Consider the following 20,494-nt stretch of genomic DNA (forward strand, 5'->3'; position numbering starts at 1 on the left):
CACTGTTATGGACGGTGCACTCCATGAAACCCATCATACGGGCTTTATGGGCCCAACACTTACCCTAAGTGGTCCCTGTGCCAAGCCACCTTGTAACACCTAGGGACTGTGGGCAGATGCAAGATTAGCCCATCAGATATTATCCTCTATGGTCTTACACTCAACCTCTCAGCCCATAATGATCAAACACTGCCCGACAAGAGATGACATCTCCATCGGCTGTAGGGAACAGTATTGCACTCTCTGCTTATATGGATCCCGGGAATTAAAACCTTATTGCAAACATTTTGGAAACCATAATACATATATATATATATATATACTTTTATATCTCATATAAAATATATTTTGCAAAACAAATCTCAACGATTGAAATCGGCTACTGGCAGTGATGGTTTCCATTAGTGAGAGTGCATCCCCGACCATTACCTTTCTCTGACAAAGGGGCTGATCCTGTCACTATGATCACCCACTCAGATGAATTCTCAAACAGTCCCAGCATACTCAGGTTTTGACCCCCACTAAGGATCTCATGATTGGTACATCAAAGATAGCCCAATCTGACACCTAGTGTAGTATCATAATCGATTCTAGGGGTCAGGTGCAACTTTCCAGTTTTGCCCATTAATCTCCAAGGTCTAGGGCAATGCTGGAAATCTAGTCTGGTTCAAAGATTCAACTAATCCTACACTGTATGTGCCTAGGGTCTCACCCTGACGGTTGAGACAAGCCACCCCAACCAACTTGGTGGCACATCAGTGTCAGCCTTATCAGTATAGGTCTCCCCAGACTGATCCACTGGCTGTGAACATTCTAAACTAACACGAGTCTCATTAAGTGTCCAGTTTAAGGGTATTACACAGAAACATACCAAAGGAACATGAATCAAATATGTACTTTATTCATTTACAATAAACTCATAGTGTACATCATTCTTATTGAAGCTAAGGGCATACAAAAACTGTCTAATAGCTCCCACTTGCACTTAGGTCCAATCTGGTATAAGCCGGAGTCTCATGCTTTCCATGTGTTTTTCAAACACTTTCTGTGATAGTAGTTTCATCAATGGGTCTGCTACATTTTCTGCTGATGCACCTTCTAAATCAGGACATCCCCTCTACCAACAATCTCCCGCAGTACGTGGTACATCCTCTCGATGTGCTTTGACTTCGAGTGGGCTCATGGCTCCTTAGCCGAAGCAATGGCTTCATTGTTGTCACACAACAACATGATGGGTGATGTGCTGGACGGAACTGCTCTCAACTCGTGAATGAACTTCTTCATCCACACGACTTCTTGGCAGCCTCACTTGTGGCAATGTACTCAGCTTCGGTCGTAGAGTCTGCTGTGGACTCCTATTTGTTGCTTTTCCAGCAAACAACACACGATCCTATTGTGAAAACATATCCAGATGTAGACTTTCTATCATCTGGATCCGACTGGAAATCGGCATCAGTATACCCTTGGATCTGTAGTGAGCTACCATCGAATACCATACAAAACTCTTTTGTCCTTCAAAGGTACTTAAGTATGTTTTTCACATCAATCCAGTGCTCCTGCCCTGGGTTGGCTTGGATCTGCTTACCACACTTACTGCTTGAGCAATGTCAGGCCGATTGCACAGCATGGCATACATGATGCTCCCTACGACAGAGGCATAGGGAACGTCCTTCATGCCCTCAATCTCCTCAGACGTCTTGGGAGACATCTTCTTGGAGGGAGTGACTCCGTGCCTGAAAGGGACATTTCCTTTCTTGGAGTTTTCCATGCTGTATCTTTTGACTATTTTGTCAATATAAGCAGATTGGGATAATCCTATTATCCGCTTCGATCTATCTCTATAGAATTGAAGACCCAATATATAGGAGGCTTCTCCAAGATCTTTCATGGAGAATTGCTGTGAAAGCCATACTTTCACCGTAGTTAACATTGCTACATCATTCCTAATGAGTAGAATGTCATCTACATACAGAACCAAGAAGGTAACCTTATCTCAACTGGATTTCCTATAAACACAAGGCTCATCCGGATGTTGCTTGAAGTCAAACGATTTGACAACAGAGTCAAAACGGATGTTCCAACTTCTAGAAGCTTGCTTAAGTCCATAAATGGATTTATTGAGTTTACATACCATGTATTCCTGACCAGCAGCAATGAAGCCTTGCGGCTGCTACATGTAGATATCTTCAGTAAGATCTCCATTCAGGAATGCAGTTTTGACATCCATTTGCCAAATCTCATAATCATGATATGCTGCTACAGCTAACAGGATCCTAATGGATTTAAGCATGGCCACGGGCGAAAAGGTTTCCTCATAATTGATGCCCTCTTTTTGAGTGTACCCTTTCACCACCAGATGAGCTTTGAAAGTCTCAACTCTACCATCGGGGCCCTTCTTCCACTTGTAAATCCATTTGCAACCAATTGCTTTTACCCCGGAGGGCGGGTCTATTAGAGTCCAGACTCGATTGGTCTCCATTGAGTCCAACTCAGCTCTCATGGCCTCCACCCACTTTTGGGAATCTATGTCCAACATAGCTTCTGCATAAGTCACGGTATCCTTCTCACCAGTCAAGGTTTCCACCAGGTAACTATCCTGGTCATAACCATAACAGACTGATGGCCTGGATACCCGAGTGGATATTCTAGGTTGGTCACTACCTTGAACTTGTGGGACATCTCTCACTGCTACCGGGGTGAGACCCTAGGCACATACAGTGTGGGATTAATTGAATCTTTGAACTGGACTAGATTTCCTGTATTGCCCTGGACCTTGGAGATTGATGGGAAAAACTGGAAAGTTACACCCGACCCCTAGACTCGATTATGATACTGCACTAGGTGTCGGATCGGGCTGTCTTTGATGTACCAATCAGTGAGATCCTTAGCGGGGGTCAAAACCTGGGTATGTTGGGACAATCCGAGAATTCATCTGAGTGGGTGATCATAGTGACAGGATCAGCCCCTTTGTCGGACAAAGGTAATGATCGGGGATGCACTCTCACTGTTGGAAACCAAGACTGTCGGCAACCGATTTCAACCGTTGAAATTTGTTTTGCAAAATATATTTTATATGAGATATAAAAGTATATATATTATGGTTTCTAAAATGTTTGCAAAAGGGTTTTAATTCCCGGGATCCATATAAGTGGAGAGTGCAGCACTATTCCTTGCAGCCGAGGGAGAGGTCCTCTCTTGTCGGGCAGTGTATGATCATTATGGGCTGAGAGGTTAAGTGTAAGACCGTTGAGGATAATACCTGATGGGCTAATCTTGCATCTGCCCACAGTCCCTGGGTGTTACAAGGTGGCTTGGCCCAGGGACCACTTAGGGTAAGTGTTGGGCCCATAGAGCCCATTTGATGGGTTTCAGGGGGTGCACTGTCTTTAGCAGTGTATTCGACCAGGCCTTATAACAAAGGCTGGGCCGAACCCATGTGGTTGATGTGTAGATCAATGCTTGGGTCCCACGCCATACAAGGAAGCCCAACTGGGCAGTAGTTAGGAAGGTTAAGTGAGCACATAAGCTTAATGGGCCTAAAGCCCATTTCGAACTGGGCTATTAATTTAGTTAATTAAAGGGGCGAATTCTGAGATGGATTAGCAGTTAGGATTGGGTCTTAATCCTATCCACTCAGAGAGTCCAGATCTGAATGTGATTCAGATCTAGAAACCTCTTAATAAGATTAGGATAAAGCTAATCTAATCTGCAGATAAGATAAGGGTTTATCCTTATCATCAGAAGAGAAGGCTGATCCAAATATGATTTGGATAAGCACCTCCTAATGGGATTAGGAGCTGATCTTTTCATGTTAACAAAAGGAAGGAGGGGGTGGCAGCCTTGAGAGAGACCAAGAAACACATCAGATCCTCTTTAGTGCTGAAATCAAGAAGAGAGAATTCTGCACCCTGCGAATACTCTCTTGCCGCCTCCCTGCTATTGCCGCCTTGTTTGCCAATTCGATCTCCAGCTGTGGGAGAAGTCAAGATTGGATCTTGACATCAATTCTTTGAGAAAGGATTGAAAAGGAAGCTGTGCTCACGTTCCATCCTGCTGTTTCTTGTGAATGACAGAGTTCTTGGGGAAGAACACTGCTGATTCTGCTCCATCCTGCACTGCGCCATCTTCAGTGGGAGCAGTCTTTGGATCCTTCCTTGGGCGTGAACACCTTCGTTGGGAGATATTGCTTCTCCGTATCAGGTATCATTCTCTCCCATTCCTTTTGGTTCAGATCTGGTTCAGTTTAAGGTTAAAGATTTATCCTTGAAAATATGATTTTCTAAATAGGGAATGTGATTCCCAGTTGAAGGGAGAGAAAAATTTTTGAAATTTGCCCCTTATTCCGCAATCTTTGGGCGTCCATGTGATGGATCTCTCATTCCCTTCACAAAGTTCATATGGAGTGTTCGGAACCGATTTGGTTGGAACTCGATTCAGCACGTAAATCATAGTTTATAATGCGTAGCCCCAAAAGGATGTGGGTAACTCTGAGTGTATGAGAAGTTATCGGACCATATCCAATAAGGTCCTATTCCTTCTCTCTAAAACACCGTTAAGTTGTGGTGTAGCAGGAGGAGCCAATTGTGATACTATCTAATTGTCGTTTAAGTAGTCCCTGAATTCGTTAGAGAGATACTCGCCACCTCGATTTGATCGAAGTGCTTTAATTTCTCTCCCTAACTATTTCTCGGCCTCTTGTCTGAACTCTTTGAACTTTTCAAAGAATTCAGACTTATGTCTCATTAGGTACACGTAACCATATCGTGATAAATCATCTGTAAAGGTGATGAAATACACGTGCTAATTTCGTGTCCTAACACTCAGGGGACCACATACATCAGTATGTATAAGGTCAAGTGTGCCTGTACATCTTTCAGCTTACCGTTAAATGGCCATTTTGTCATCTTACCTTGTAGGCAAGGTTCACAGGTGGGAAGATCTTCTACAGTTAGAAAATCCAAAGGAGCATCATTTACCAACCTTGTGATTCGGTCAACACCGATGTGGCCAAGTCGATAATGCCACAGGCATGTGGGATTAACTGCATCACAGACTCTTTTACTGGGGATTTTAGCCGACGTAATTTCGATTATGTTAGTCTCTAGAGAAGGATGTAGAACATAGAGACCGTTCTCTAGTTCTTCGTATGCGATGAATTTGTTGTTTCTTTTACTAGTAATTGTATTACTTAAAAAGACTGAATAACCATCCGCACATAGTTTTGAGACATAAATCAAAATTCTTCTTAAATTTTGTACATAAAGACAATCTTTCAGTACAATTGTTCATTTTCTAAAAATTAACTCCACGGTTCCAATGGTCGTGGTTGCAATAGTTGTAGAAGTCCCCAAATAGAGCATAACTTCTCCTTCACTCAGCCTTCTGCTTACCTTGAACCCCTGCAGTGAGTTACACACATGAGTTGAAGCCCCAGAGTCAATACACCAGGACACAGAAGCTACCAATAAGTTGGTTTCTACAACACAAGATTCGAAATTACCTTTCTTGGATTCCAGGTAGGCAGGACAGTTCCTTTTCCAGTGGTCGGTCTTCTTGTAGAAGTGACAGGCATATGATGCTTTGTCTTTCTTCTGCTTCTTACCCTTAGTGGCTTTCTTCTAAGGCTTCTTTGCCTTCCTCTTTGTCTTGTCTGCTTTGCTAGTTTCAACAAGCATAGCTATAGGCTCATTCTTTTTAATCAGTTCTTCTGCTCGTTGCTACATATTTCTGAGCTCTTGCAAGCTAACATTCAGCTTGTTCATGTTATAGTTCATGATGAACGGATTAAAGGAAGAAGGCAAAGAATTGAGGATAGCGTCTATCTGGGTCGCAAGGTCCAGCCCGGATCTAGGAGCCTCCAGTTTGTTGATGTAACCAATCATCCGAAGATAATGGTCGTGAACTTGTTGGCCCTTTGACATCTGCGCGGTCATGAACTGTTTCAAGACCTTCTGCTGAGTAGAACGATTCTACTATTCATACATTGTCCTAAGACTGTCCAATATGTCCTTGGCAAGTTCGATCTGATCGAACTGCCTCTGTATTGGGTTGTCCAATGAGGCAATGATATAGCAGCAGGCAAGGGAGTTTTTCTCCTCCCATTCTTGATAGTCTCTCCTTTGGGCCTCAGAAGCCCTATCACCCGAACGCTCTAGGGCAGGATTTTTAGCCACTTTGTCCAACTTTTCAGAAGTCGGGACTAGCATAAGGTTCCTGTACCAATCGGCATAGTTTGGGCCCTTCATCAAGAAACTTTGCAAATTGTCTGTTTGTCATTTTCTAATAAAAGAGCAAACATCAGTCTGCAACTTAATTTGATTCATGTTCATTACATAGATATGGATTTTAATCTACATTCTATTCCCATTTATTCATCTATGCCTCTCTTCTCAGCGACGGAGACTGTGAGTTGTCTCTGGAAATGTGGAAAATCACATTGGGTGCATGGAGCTAACTGTTTCAGCTGCATAACCCCACCACCTTTCTGTGATGGATCACATCCACTCATCATATGAGTTTTTCCTTTGGCCTCTGTCAGACAAGGTTCAGAGCCGTTTTTAGGTAAACCTTTCTGTCTAGTGAGTGCTAACCCATCATATTCGTGAACGCCAAGGTATCGTGAGAGAGTTTTCATTTTCTGGTGAAGCTCTCCCACATCGGTCTATGACGCCCCTATCATCTTATGAAACATTTAGACAATCCTAACAGCAAATGGATAGCCCATTTTCTGGTGCATTTCCTCATTACTGAAGGGCCCATCCTCATGCTAATGATGGAAGGCCTTTAGAGAGTTCATCATATGAATCTCCCTATCACATGCACTCATATTAGCTCGCGGGAACTGTAAATTACGCCCTAGTTTGATCTAGGTCAAACCAAAGTCGCTCCCACTGACTTTCATAAAGCCATATATCGGTGCGCCCAAATTGGCTAGGGTTCTACACGTAACCTCTCCATGAGGTATGGGGCCCACCACTGAGGGAGGTCATCCAATGACCAAAAGGGACACCATGGCAATGATGTGCATTCAGCCATGGTGTGCGCAAGAGCCACTATCGATTGAGCATGGGCCAAGGACTTATGGCTCATGTACGTAGCACATCACACATCCATACATCACATGCAAGGATAAATTGATCCAATCAATTAAATATCTGTAAAGCCCGTTTGAAGCCCATTTTTTTAATCCATAATATTAACCATTAATATTATCTAGGTATATGGGTCGAATTGGGGTTGATGGGTTCGGCCCGTATAGCTTTATCTGTTAAGTGAGCTTTTAGTAGTTTTAACTATTTAAAACTGGGCCTTTACAGGTTGGGCCGAATTAAACATTCAATTAATTATCAATCCTCATGCCCATTTTGGGAAAAATTAGGGCTGAAATTCAGCCTTGATCAAACCCTAGATTCGGTCCAAACATTTTGAACCAATCTTGGTTCGAATGGGTCTAGGGTTTGATCTTTAATTAAATCTTTAATTCAAGAAATTAATTTGAAATTAAATATTGTTAAAAGAAAATCAAGAATCAGTTAAATAATTTGAAATTAAATTAGGTTCGCACAATCCATCCTCCAAAATAGAGGTTAGATCATAGTTTGCAATTTCATAAACTGCAAATCGCAGATTGCGATTCTCCCATCTGCGAAATCTCCTTCTCTGCACCTCTATCTTCGATCCAAAATAAATAGAAAACCTAATTTCTATCAATAATTACATCAGATCGAATACCTATACATTCAGTCTAAAAATAAATAAAAAAATTATTTTATAGACCAAATGTAATAAAATAATCCAGAAACTGCAAAATCGCAGGTTTCCTGTGTAAATCAAGATTTCGATCTCCTTTTGTACGAGCATCCCATAAATCAAGAAAATCATAAAGAACAATTCTAAACAATAGTTAGATTATAAAAATTAATTTCAGATTATTTGCCCATAATTTTGAGAACAATTTCCCAAAACCCTTATCTGTGCAAATTGGGTAGAACGCCTTCTGCTCATTTGCGCAGGTTCAGATCTGAAAAGAATTGGTTCAAGATTTAAACCATGGCTCTGATACCACTGAAAGGATGAGAGATCCATCATATGGATGCCCAAATCTTGTAGAATAAGGTGGGCGAATTTCAAAAAAAATTTATCTCCCTTCAACTGGGAACCGCATTCCCTATTTAGAAAATCATATTTTCAATGATCAATTTTGAACCATAAACTGAACCAGATCTAAAAAAAAAAGTAGTAAGAGAGGATTATACCTGATACGGAGAAATAGTATCTCCCAACAAAGGTGTTCACGCCCAAGGAAGGATCCAAAGACTGCTCCCACTGAAGATGGTGCAATGTAGGATGGAGCAGAATCAACAGTGTTCTTCTCCAAGAACCTATTCATTCGTAAGAAATAGCAGGATGGTACGTAAGCACAACTTCCTATCAGTCCTTTCACAAGGAACTGATATCAAGATCGAATCTTGATTTCTCTCTTTTGTGATTTCAACTCTAAAGACTTGCAGTGATCTGATGATCTTGTGTTTTTCTAAAGGCTGCCGCCCCTTCCTTCTTTTGTAACCTTAAAGGATCAGCTCCTAATCCCCTTAGGAGTTGCTGATCCAGATCATATTTGCATCAGACATCCCTTTAGGTGATAAGGATAAACCCTTATCTTATCTGCAGATTAGATCAGCCTTCTCCTAATCTCAGTAGGAGGTTTCCAGATCCAAATCACATTTAGATCTGAACTCTTTGAGTGGATAGGATTAAGACCCTATCCTATCTTCTAATCCATCTCAGAATTTGCCCCATATTTAATTAATTAAACAGCTCAGTTCGAAATGGGCTTTAGGCCCATTAAGGTCAAGTGCTCACTTAGCCTTCCTAACCGCTACCCAGTTGGGCTTCCTTGTATGGCGTAGAACCCAAGCATTGATCTATACATCAGCCACATGGGTTCAGCCCAACCTTTGTTACAAGGCCTAGCCGAATACATTGTTATGGACGATGCACCCCCTGAAACCCATCATATGGTCTTTATGGGCCCAACACTTACCCTAAGTGGTCCCTAAGCCAAGCCACCTTGTAACACCTAGGGACTGTGGGCAGATGCAAGATTAACCCATCAGGTATTACCCTCTATGGTCTTACACTCAACCTCTCAGCCCATAATGATCAAACACTGCTCGACGAAAGAGGACCTCTCCCTCGGTTGCAGGGAACAGTGTTGCACTCTCTGCTTATATGGATCCCGGGAATTAAAACCTTATTGCAAACATTTTGGAAACTGTAATACATGTATATACTTTTATATCTCATATAAAATATATTTTTCGAAACAAATCTCAATGATTGAAATCGGCTGCCGGTAGTGTTGGTTTCCATTAGTGAGAGTGCATCCCCGGTCATTACCTTTGTCCGACAAAGGGGTTGATCCTGTCGCTATGATCACCCACTCAGATGAATTCTCAGACTGTCCCAACATACCCAGGTTTTGACCCCCACTAAGGATCTCACTGATTGGTACATCAAAGATAGCCCAATCCAACACATAGTGTAGTATCATAATCGAGTCTAGGGGTCGGATGCAACTTTCCAATTTTACCCATCTATCTTCAACGTCCAGGACAATACTAGAAATCTGGTCTGGTTCAAAGATTCAATTAATCCTACACTGTATGTGCCTAGGGTCTCACCCTTGTGGTTAAGATAGGCCACCCCAACCAATTTGGGGGCACATTAGTGTTAGCTTTATCAGGATAGGTCTCCCCAGACCGATCCACTGGCTATGAACATTCTAAACTAACACGAGTCTCATTGGGTATTACACAGAAACAATTCAAAGGAACATGAATCAAATATGTACTTTATTCATTTACAATAAACTCATAATGTACATCATTCTGATTGAAGCTAAGGGCATACAAAATCTGTCTAACAGAAATATCAATCTAGGGTTGGTTAGGCACTGGTAAAGGGGTATACAAGCCATGCGGTTTAACTTTGGATTTTGCTTGCCTATACGTAATGCACTTATCACAAACATATTGTACATCATGCTTCATATTAGGCCAACAAAAATGCTCACACAATATATCTAAAGTCTTTTGTACACCAAAGTGCCCCATCAAGCCACCTCCATGAGTTTCTCTAACAAGCAACTCACGAATAGAACAAATAGGCACACACAATTTATCTTTTTTAAACAGAAATCCTTCACGCCTATAGAAATCATTAAACACGCATTTATAACATGCATTTCATACTTGGCTGAAATCAGAATCATTAGCATACAAGTCTTTAAACAATTCAAAACCAAGTAACTTAGTTTGCAAAGATGTAAGTAATGCGTACCTCCTAGATAAAGCATCAGCAATGACATTTTCCTTTCCATGTTTATACCTGATCACATAAGGAAACGTTTCTATGAACTCTAGCCAGTTAGCATGCCTTTTATTAAGCTTACATTGAGATTTTAGGAACTTCAAGCTCTCATGATCAGAATGAAAGATGAATTCCCTTGGCCACAAGTAATGACACCATGTTTGAAGAGTCCTCACTAATGCATAAAGTTCCTTGCCATAAGTAGGATAATTCAAGGCTGCCCCACTTAGTTTTTCACTAAAATAAACAATTGGTTTGGAATGTTGAATCAAAACAGCCCCTATTCCAATTCCAGATGCATCACATTCTACCTCAAAAGCTTTACCAAAGTTAGACAAACACAACAAAGGTGCATTAGTTAGCTTATCTTTCATAGTTTTGAAAGCTCGATCGTGCACTTCATCCCACTTAAAAACAACATTCTTTTTAACAAGTTCATTCAGAGGTGCAGCAATAGAACTAAAATCCTTAACAAACTTTTGATAAAAACTTGGTAAACCATGAAAACTTCTTACCTCGTTCACATTCTTAGGTGAAGGCCAGTCCCTTATTGCCTTTACGTTCTCTTCATCAACACTAATACCCTACGAACTAACAACAAATCCAAGAAACACCAGATTCCATGCAAAACGTGCATTTCTTAAGATTAGCATACAATTGGTGCTCTCTTAACACACTAAAAACAGCATGCAAGTGTTTCACATGTTCATCCAATTTTTTTCTATAAACTAAAATATCATCAAAGTTAACTACCACAAAATTCTCTATGAAAGCACGCAAGGCATGATTCATTAACCTCATGAATGTACTAGGTGCATTAGTTAAACCAAAAGGCATTACTAACGACTCATACAATCCATATTTAATTTTAAATGTTGTCTTCCATTCATATCCCTCTTTCATGCGAATTTGATAATAGCCGTTCTTTAAATCAAATTTAGAAAACAAACAAGAGCCATGCAATTCATCAAGCATATCATCTAATCTAGGGATAGGATGTCTATACTTAACGGTTATTTTGTTAATGGCTCGGCAGTCCACACATGTATGCCATGTTCCATCTTTCCTTGGGACTAAGATGATAGGAACTGAACATGGGCTAAGACTCTTCCTTACAAAACCCTTTTGCACCAACTCATCCACTTGCCATTGTATCTCTTTTGTTTCCTTGGGATTAGCTCTATAAGCAGGATGATTTGGTATGGCGAAACTGGGTATGAAGTCTATTTGATGCTCAATACCTCTTAAGGGAGGTAATCCATGGGGAATCACCTCGGGAAATAGGTCCTCAAATTCCTGCAATAAAGACACAACAACACTAGGCAAAGAGGGGTTTGGGTCATTAGTAGAAAAGTAAACATCCTTGTACATAAGTACAAGTAGTTGCTACCTTGCAATCATGACACTCTTAACCACATTTTTTTCACTCACTCCCTTGCTTTTCTCTTCTTTTTGTACATTTTCTCCCCAATTTTCCTCTCAGCCTCACTCTTTCCACTTGCACCTTTCCTCTCGGTCTCACTTGCTCTCTTTGCTTTTGCTTATTCACTTTCTTTCTTTTTCTTTTCCTCTCGCTCACACTTTTGTTCTTCTCTCATTTTGCACTCTCTTGCTATTCTAATATGATCTTTATAAGCTTGCGAAGGTTTGAGAGGGGTTAGTACAACAATTAATAACGGTTTTTATACCCATCACGTGTAACTTTCCTATCAAACTGCCATGGTCAGCCAAGCAATATATGACCAGCATGCATTGGTGCCACATCACATAGAACCTCATCCTTATACTTGCCAATTGAAAAGGAAAATAGAACTTGCTTGGTTACCCTCACTTCTCCACATTCATTCAACCATTGCAATTTGCACGGTTTAGGATGCTTTATGGTATGCAAGTTCAGCTTATTTACCAACAACGTACTAGCAACATTAGTACAACTTCTACTATCAATAATCATAGTACATACCTTATCCTTACATGGCATCTTGTGTGAAAAATATGCTCATGTTGCTCCTCATCACCATCATCCTTAGGCTGTATACTTAGGGCTCTCCTTGTAACCAGCAAATCACCATGCACGGATTCTGCAATTTCAACATCAGAACAATCCTCCAATGGTGGCATCTCACCCTCACTTGAGCTAGCACTTTCTATTTCTCCATTCTCCAACATAATCATAGCTCTTTTGTTTGGGCATTGAGAGGCAATATGCCTGAATCCTTGGCACCTAAAACACTTAACATAACGTGACTTCGAAGAAGTTTTAGTATTGGTTTTACTCTTAGGAACAACAACCAAATCCTTTTGCTTTGCTTCCTCTTTTGTTTTTGAGGTAGCTTTGTTGTCTTTCTAATTAGATTTCCATGAAGAACCAAATCTGAGCCATTTTGATTTAATTTGCTTCTCCACTTTAATGGCTTTGTGCAATAGCTCCTCCATCTCCACATAGTGTTGTAGATCCATCACATTAGCAATCTCCTTGTTCAAGCCGCCAATAAATCTAGCCATTGTTGCTTCTCGATCTTCCTCTGTGTTTGCTCTAATCATGGATATTTCCATCTCTTTGTAATAGTCCTCTACACTCATGGAACCTTGAACCAGCCCTTGTAACTTTCTATGCAAATCTCTATAGTAATGGCTAAGTATAAACCTCTTATGCATTACCAATTTCATTTCTTCCCATGACCGAATTTGCCTCTCTCCATTCCTACGCCGATTGATCACCAATTGATCCCACCTTATGCTTGCATAATATGTGAACTCCACGGCTGCTAGTTTTACTTTCTTCTCCTCGGAGTAATCATGGCAATCAAATATGTGCTCAACCTTTCTTTCCCACTCCAAGTATAGTTCGGGATCATTATTTCTTTGAAAAGTCAAAATCTTCATCTTTATGCTGCCCAAACTACGATCTCTTTTGGAAACAACCTTCTTGCCTCGTTTAGAACTTGATTCCTCCAAATCCGAATCATCTTCCTCTTCTTCCTCAAACACAGGTCTTCTAGTGGACTTAGAAATAGATGGGGGTTGCAAATCATCCAGCCTTGCATTCAACTTTCTAAATTGTTCGTTAACAGCCCTTATGAATAATTTTGTGTCGATCTCTTGTGGTTCTCCTTCAATGCTCATGTTTATAACCTGCAAAAACTCGTAGGAAATAAATGAATTTTGTTCCTCACCTTTCTTTTTTTTTTCTTTTTTTTCCTCACACACTCCCTCACGTGTTTGCACTCAAATCAGATGGTTGACTTTTCTCGATGATGATCCCACCTTTCTTTGCCCTTTTTTTCACTCAAGCAAGCCCCCTTTATGTTCTTAACAGAATCAAGACCAACAAATCTCAAGGAGCAATCGGTTAGATGGTGGAAAATCTCAAAATCAGAACTTTAAAAACTTAGTTGAGGCAAACGGTACAAATAAGGAAGGAAAAAAATCAATTATAGGAGCCAAAAAATAAGAAAATTTCAAAAGGAAGCAAAAGACATGCAAAAGAAATAACTAGAATACACCAAAACAGCATTGCACAATGGAGCATGGAATTAAATTATTTTAGACACAAGAATCCTTATTGTATAAGGATTAACACTAATTAATATAGTAAAACAATTGTTTAAGGAAACGAAATCCCAGTTCAAAATTGATTATATAGATGGCTCTTGAATTAGTCAACTAGTCAAACCCAAAAGGAAAGGAGAACTCGTATGAATATGATCTTGCAATTCAAGAAATCCCATTCATGCTGGGAAAAAGATTAAAAATCAGATCTGCAATTAAATATATAAATTAACTGGTGGGGACATGAGAGAGTACTAAAGAATAACAATTTCCTCGTTGGGCTCGACTTAAGAGAGATAGACTTGATGGTTGGGTTGGGTTTGAAGTTGGGCTTCAATATATTTTTTTGATATAAAGACAAAGCCCTTCTCGAACATGCCACTACTTGTGAATAGGTTTAATCCCAACTTAGACACTAACCTGTTCATAAATTATTAATTAATGGAATAAATAAGTAAATTAAATAAATAGAAATCTATGGATAATAATTTACATACTTTTGTAAAATATATAAATAAATAATTTAATTTAATAAAATATCCAAGCTATGTAGAACAAACCCCACCCATTGAGAACCTTTAAATGTTGGACACAGAGCAGTTAGAGAGGGAAATAATTAAATAATCTAGTAAATTAAATCAACAATATCTTTTAACTTTTAATAAGTATATAAATAATTAGGCAAGAAAATAAGAGAAAATAGATAGTCCTTCATTAATGGAATCACTGTGAATAGTTACAAGTTAGCAACAAATATGGAAGAGAGATTTCTAGGAAATGAGAGAAACAAAGAATAAAACTTTCCCTATCGCAATCCGAGCTTTATATGATCAAGCACACTCAAAATCTCAGCTTGATGGTTGGCCTAGGCTTAGACTTGGGCTTTAAAAAGTTATGTTGATATAAAGGTAGAGCCTAAACTAAACGTGACCTGACCAACCGCTAACTATCCTATTGATAACCCTAAATATTAGGCTTAGGTTGGGGGGGGGGGGAGAGAGAGAGAGAGAAAGAGAAAAATAACTTATTAGTTAAATGAATTTTTAATTACTTGAATAGTTTAATAAATTAAATAAATAGGAATCTATGGATAATAATTTACTTAATTTTGTACAAAAATTAATGATTAATTTGTTTTAGTAAAATAAATTAATAAAATTTCATTTATTATTGAGACAGGACAGGTACAACCTATCACACACTTGACCAAATATATTGATTGCCCTAAAAATAGGCTCCGGGATGAGAGAAAAATAATTTGTTAGGAAAATAATTCCTTAATTAAGAATTTAGTAAATTAAGTAAATAGAAATCTATAATAATTTACTTAATTTTGTAAAATAGATAAATCAATAATTAACTTTAGCAAAAAATAAATAAATATTCACTTGTGATAGGTGCAAGAGTGGTCCAAGCTATCCAAATCCAAACCAGCACCATTGACAACCGTAAATATTGGTCACGGATTGAATTAAATAAAAAAATTATGGAGAATAATTTATTTATTCTATTATAGCAAATAATGAATAATTTAATTTAGTAAAGTAAATAAATAAAATTTCAGTTATTATTGGGACAAGACATGTATAGCCTATCCAACACAAGAACTAATCCGTTGATAGTCTTAACAAGGAAGAGAGAAAGATAAATATGTTGTTCATAAATTAAATCATTAATTAGTTTAATAATTTAGTTAAGTAAATAAAAAAATCTATGGATAATAATTTACAAACTTTTGGTAAAATAAATAAATATCCAAGCTATCTAGATCTAAACCCAATCCATTGACAACCCTAAATATCTAATTCGCAAAGGGAGAGAGGGAGAGAGAGAGAGAGAGAGAGAAAATTTGTTTATAAAGTAAATAATTTAGTAAGTTCAATAAATAAAATTTTTAACTTAATGGAATAGCAATACAAATAATTAGGTGACAAAATGAGAGAGAAACAAAGAATTTCCTCACCGTGCTTTGGGCTCGGGCTCATGATCAAGATCTAGGCCCGAAGTTCGATCTAGACTCAGACTTGGGCATAAATATGTTATATTGGTATAAACGCAAATTCCAATCCAACCCTAACCCGACCAGTTAATAATTTTAATCTCAAATGAGACCTAACCTATTGAGAGCCCTAAATATTTGGCTCAGGGAGAGAGATTGAAATAACTTCATAGTTAAATAAATTATTATTTACATGAATAATTTGGTAAATTAAATAAATATAAATATATGGATAATACCATACTTAATTTTGTAAAATAAACAAATCAATAATTGAATTTAATAAAATAACTAAATATTCATTTATTATTGGTGTCAGGTTGAATCAAATAAATAAAAGTTTATACATAATAGTGTATCTAATGTATTAAAATATATAAATGAATAATTTGGTTTAGTAAATATAATAAATAAATAAAATTTCATTAATTATTGGGACGAGACAAGTACATGCTATACCACACTAGACCTAAGTCGTAGATAACCCAAAAAATAAGGATCAAGAGAGAGAAAAATAAATTATTAATTAATTTATTAACTAAATAATAAAATCTATATATAATGACTCAATTCATTTAGAAAAATAATAAATAAATATCCAATCTATCTAAAACCTATCCCGACCCATTGATAACCCAAAATATTAGACTCGGGGAGGGAGAGATATAGCAAAGTAATTTGTTGATGAAATTAAATTGTTTAGCAAATTAAATAAATAAAAATTTTAAATTATGAAATTAAATATATAAATTAACTGGTGAGGAAATGAGAGAGTACTAAAGAATAACAATTTCCTTGTTGGGCTCAACTCAAGAGATAGACCAGATGGTTGGGTTGGGATTGAAGTTGGGCTTCAATATATTCTATTGATATAAAGGCAAACCCCTTCCCTAACATGCCACTACTTGTGAATAGGTTTAATCCCAACTCAGACCCTAACCTGTTCATAAATTATTAATTAATGGAATAAATTAGTAAATTAAATAAATAGAAATCTATGGATAATAATTTACATAATTTTGTAAAATATAGAAATGAATAATTTAATTTAATAAAATAAATAAAATATCCGAACTATCTAGATCTAAACCCAATCCATTGACAACCCTAAATATGTAACACGCAAAGGGGGAGAGAGAGAGAGAGAGAGAGAGAGAGAGAGAGAGATAAACTAAATCATTTTTTTTTAACTTAATAGAATAACAATATAAATAATTAGGTGACAAAAGGAGAGAGAAACAAAGAATTTCCTCATCGTGCTTTGGGCTCTATATGAACGTCGGGCTCATGCTCAAGATCTAGGCCCAAAGTTCGATTCGGACTCAGACTTGGGCATAAATATGTTATATTGATACAAACGCAAATCCCAATCCAACCCTAACCCGACTAGTTAATAATTTTAATCCCAAATTGGACCTAAACTATTGAGAGCCCTAAATATTTGGCTCAGGGAGAGAGATTGAAATAACTTCATAGTTAAATAAATTATTAATTACATGAATAATTTGATAAATTCAATAAATAGAAATATATGGATAATACCTTACTTAGTTTTGTAAATTAAAAAAATCAAAAATTGAATTTATTAAAATAAATAAATATTCATTTATTATTGGTGTCGGGTTGAATCGAATAAATAAAAGTTTGTACATAATAGTGTATCTATTGTATTAAAATATATAAATGAATAATTTGGTTTAGTAAACTAAATAAATAAATAAATTTTCATTAATTATTGGGATGGGAAAGATACATGCTACACCACACTAGACCTAACTCCTTGATAACCAAAAATATAACGATCAAGAGAGGGAAAAATAAATTATTAAGTAATTTATTAAACTAAATAATAATATCTATATATAATGACTCAATTCATTTATTAAAATAATAAATAAATATCCAATTGATCTAAAACCTAGACCAGCCCATTAATAACCCAAAATATTAGACTCGGGGAGGGAGAGATATAGTGAAATAATTTGTTGAAAAAATTAAATAGTTTAGAAAATTAAATAAATAAAATTTTTACCTTACTAAATTAAATATATAAATTAACTTGTGAGGAAATCAGAGAGTACTAAAGAATAACAATTTCCTCGTTGGGCTCAACTCAAGGGATCGACCTAATGGTGGGGTTGGGCTTGAAGTTGGGCTTCAATATATTCTATTGATATAAAGACAAAGTCCTTCGTGAACATGCCACTACTTGTGAATAGGTTTAATCCCAACTCAGACTCTAACCTGTTCAGAAATTATTAGTTAATGGAATAAATTGGTAAATTAAATAAATAGAAATCTACGGATATAATTTACATAATTTTGTAAAATATATAAATGAATAATTTAATTTAATAAAATTAATAAAATATCCAAGCTATGTAGAACAAACCCCACCCATTGACAACCTTTAAATGTTGGACACATAGCAGTAATAAAGAGAGGGAATTAATTTAATAATCTTGTAAATTAAATCAACAAAATCTTCTAATTTTTTAAAATAAGTATATAAATAATTAGGCAAGAAAATAAGAGAGAATAGTTAGCTCTTCATTAGTGGCATCATTGTAAATAGTTACAAGTTAGCCACAAATATGGAAGAGAGATTTCTAGGAAATGAGAGAAACAAAGAATAAAACTTTCTTTATCTTAATCCGAGCTTTATATGATCAGGCACACTCTAAATCTCAGCTTGATGGTTGGCCTAGGCTTAGAGTTGGGCTTTAATAAGTTATGTTGATATAAAGTAAGAGCCCAAACTAAACGTGGCCCGACCAACCAATACCTATTCTATTGATAACCCTAAATATTGGGCTCAGTTTGGGGGGGGGGGGAGAGAGAGAGAGAGCAAGAGAGAAATAATTTATTAGTTAAATGATATATTAATTACTTGAATAGTTTAATAAATTAAATAAATAGGAATCTTTGTATAATAATTTGTTTAATTTTATACAAAAATTAATGATTAATTTATTTTAGTAAAATAAATTAATAAAATTTCATTTATTATTGGGACAGGACAAGTACATCCTATGACACACCTGACCAAACATATTGATTTCCCTAAAAATAGGCTCTGTGATGAGAGAAAAATAATTTGTTAGGAAAATAATTCCTTAATTAAGAATTTAGTAAATTAAGTAAATAGAAATCTATGGATAATAATTTACTTAATTTTGTGAAATAGATAAATCAATAATTAAATTTAGAAAAAAAAATAAATATTCACTTGTGATTGGTGCAAGACTGGTCCAATCTATCCAAATCCAAACCCGCATTGACAACCGTAAATATTGGTCACAGATAGAATTAAATAAAAAAATTATGGAGAATAATTTATTTAATCTATTAAAACAAATAATAAATAATTTAATTTAGTAAAATAAGTAAAAAAAAATTTCAGTTATTACTGGGACAAGATATGTACAACCTATCCAATACAAGAACTAATCCGTTGATAGTCTTAAAAAGGGAGAGATAAAGAGAAATACTTTATTCATTAATTAGTTTAATAATTTAGTTAAGTAAATAAATAAAATCTATGGATAATAATTTACTAACTTTTGGAAAAATAAATAAGTATTCAAGCTATCTAGATCTAAACCCAATCCATTGACAACCATAAATATGTAACTGGCAAAGGGGGAGAGATAGATAGAGAGAGAGAGAGAAAATTTGTTGATGAAGTAAATAATTTAGTAAATTCAATAAATAATTTTTTTAACTTAATAGAATAACAATATAAATAATTAGGTGACAAAATGAGAGAGAAACAAATAATTTCCTCACCATTCTTTGGTCTCTATATGAACGTTGGGCTCATGCTCAAAATCTAGGCCCGAAGTTCGATCTGGACTCAGACTTGGGCATAAATATGTTATATTGATATAAACGCAAATTACAATCCAACCATAGCCCGACCAATTAATAATTTTATTCCCAAATGAGACGTAACCTATTGAGAGCCCTAAATATTTGGCTTAGAGAGAGATATTGAAATAACTTCATAGTTAAATAAATTATTATTTGGTAATTTCAATAAATATAAATATATGGATAATACCTTACTTAATTTTGTAAAATAAACAAATCAATAATTGAATTTAATAAAATAACTAAATATTCATTTATTATTGGTGACGGGTTGAATCAAATAAATAAAAGTTTATACATAATAGTGTATCTAATGTATTAAAATATATAAATGAATAATTTGGTTTTGTAAAATAAATAAATAAATAAAATTTCATTACTCGTTGATAACCCAAAAAATAAGGATCAAGAGAGAGAAAAATAAATTATTAATTAATTTATTAACTAAATAATAAAATCTATATATAATGACTCAATTCATTTAGAAAAATAATAAATAAATATCCAATCTATCTAAAACCTATCCCGACCCATTGATAACCCAAAATATTAGACTCGGGGAGGGAGAGATATAGCAAAGTAATTTGTTGATGAAATTAAATTGTTTAGCAAATTAAATAAATAAAAATTTTAAATTATGAAATTAAATATATAAATTAACTGGTGAGGAAATGAGAGAGTACTAAAGAATAACAATTT

General features: G+C 36.2%; 1 pseudogene; it reads right to left on the reverse strand.

The window, feature by feature from the left end:
* LOC148843853 (uncharacterized) overlaps positions 1 to 13,497 on the reverse strand; it is a 28,303-nt pseudogene extending 14,806 nt beyond the window's left edge.
* Between the last annotated feature and the right edge of the window lie 6,997 nt (positions 13,498 to 20,494).

This window comes from Nelumbo lutea, chromosome 8 (assembly GCF_056320005.1).
Source record: "Nelumbo lutea isolate HS-2025 chromosome 8, American lotus-T2T, whole genome shotgun sequence".
Classification (NCBI taxonomy): domain Eukaryota; kingdom Viridiplantae; phylum Streptophyta; class Magnoliopsida; order Proteales; family Nelumbonaceae; genus Nelumbo; species Nelumbo lutea.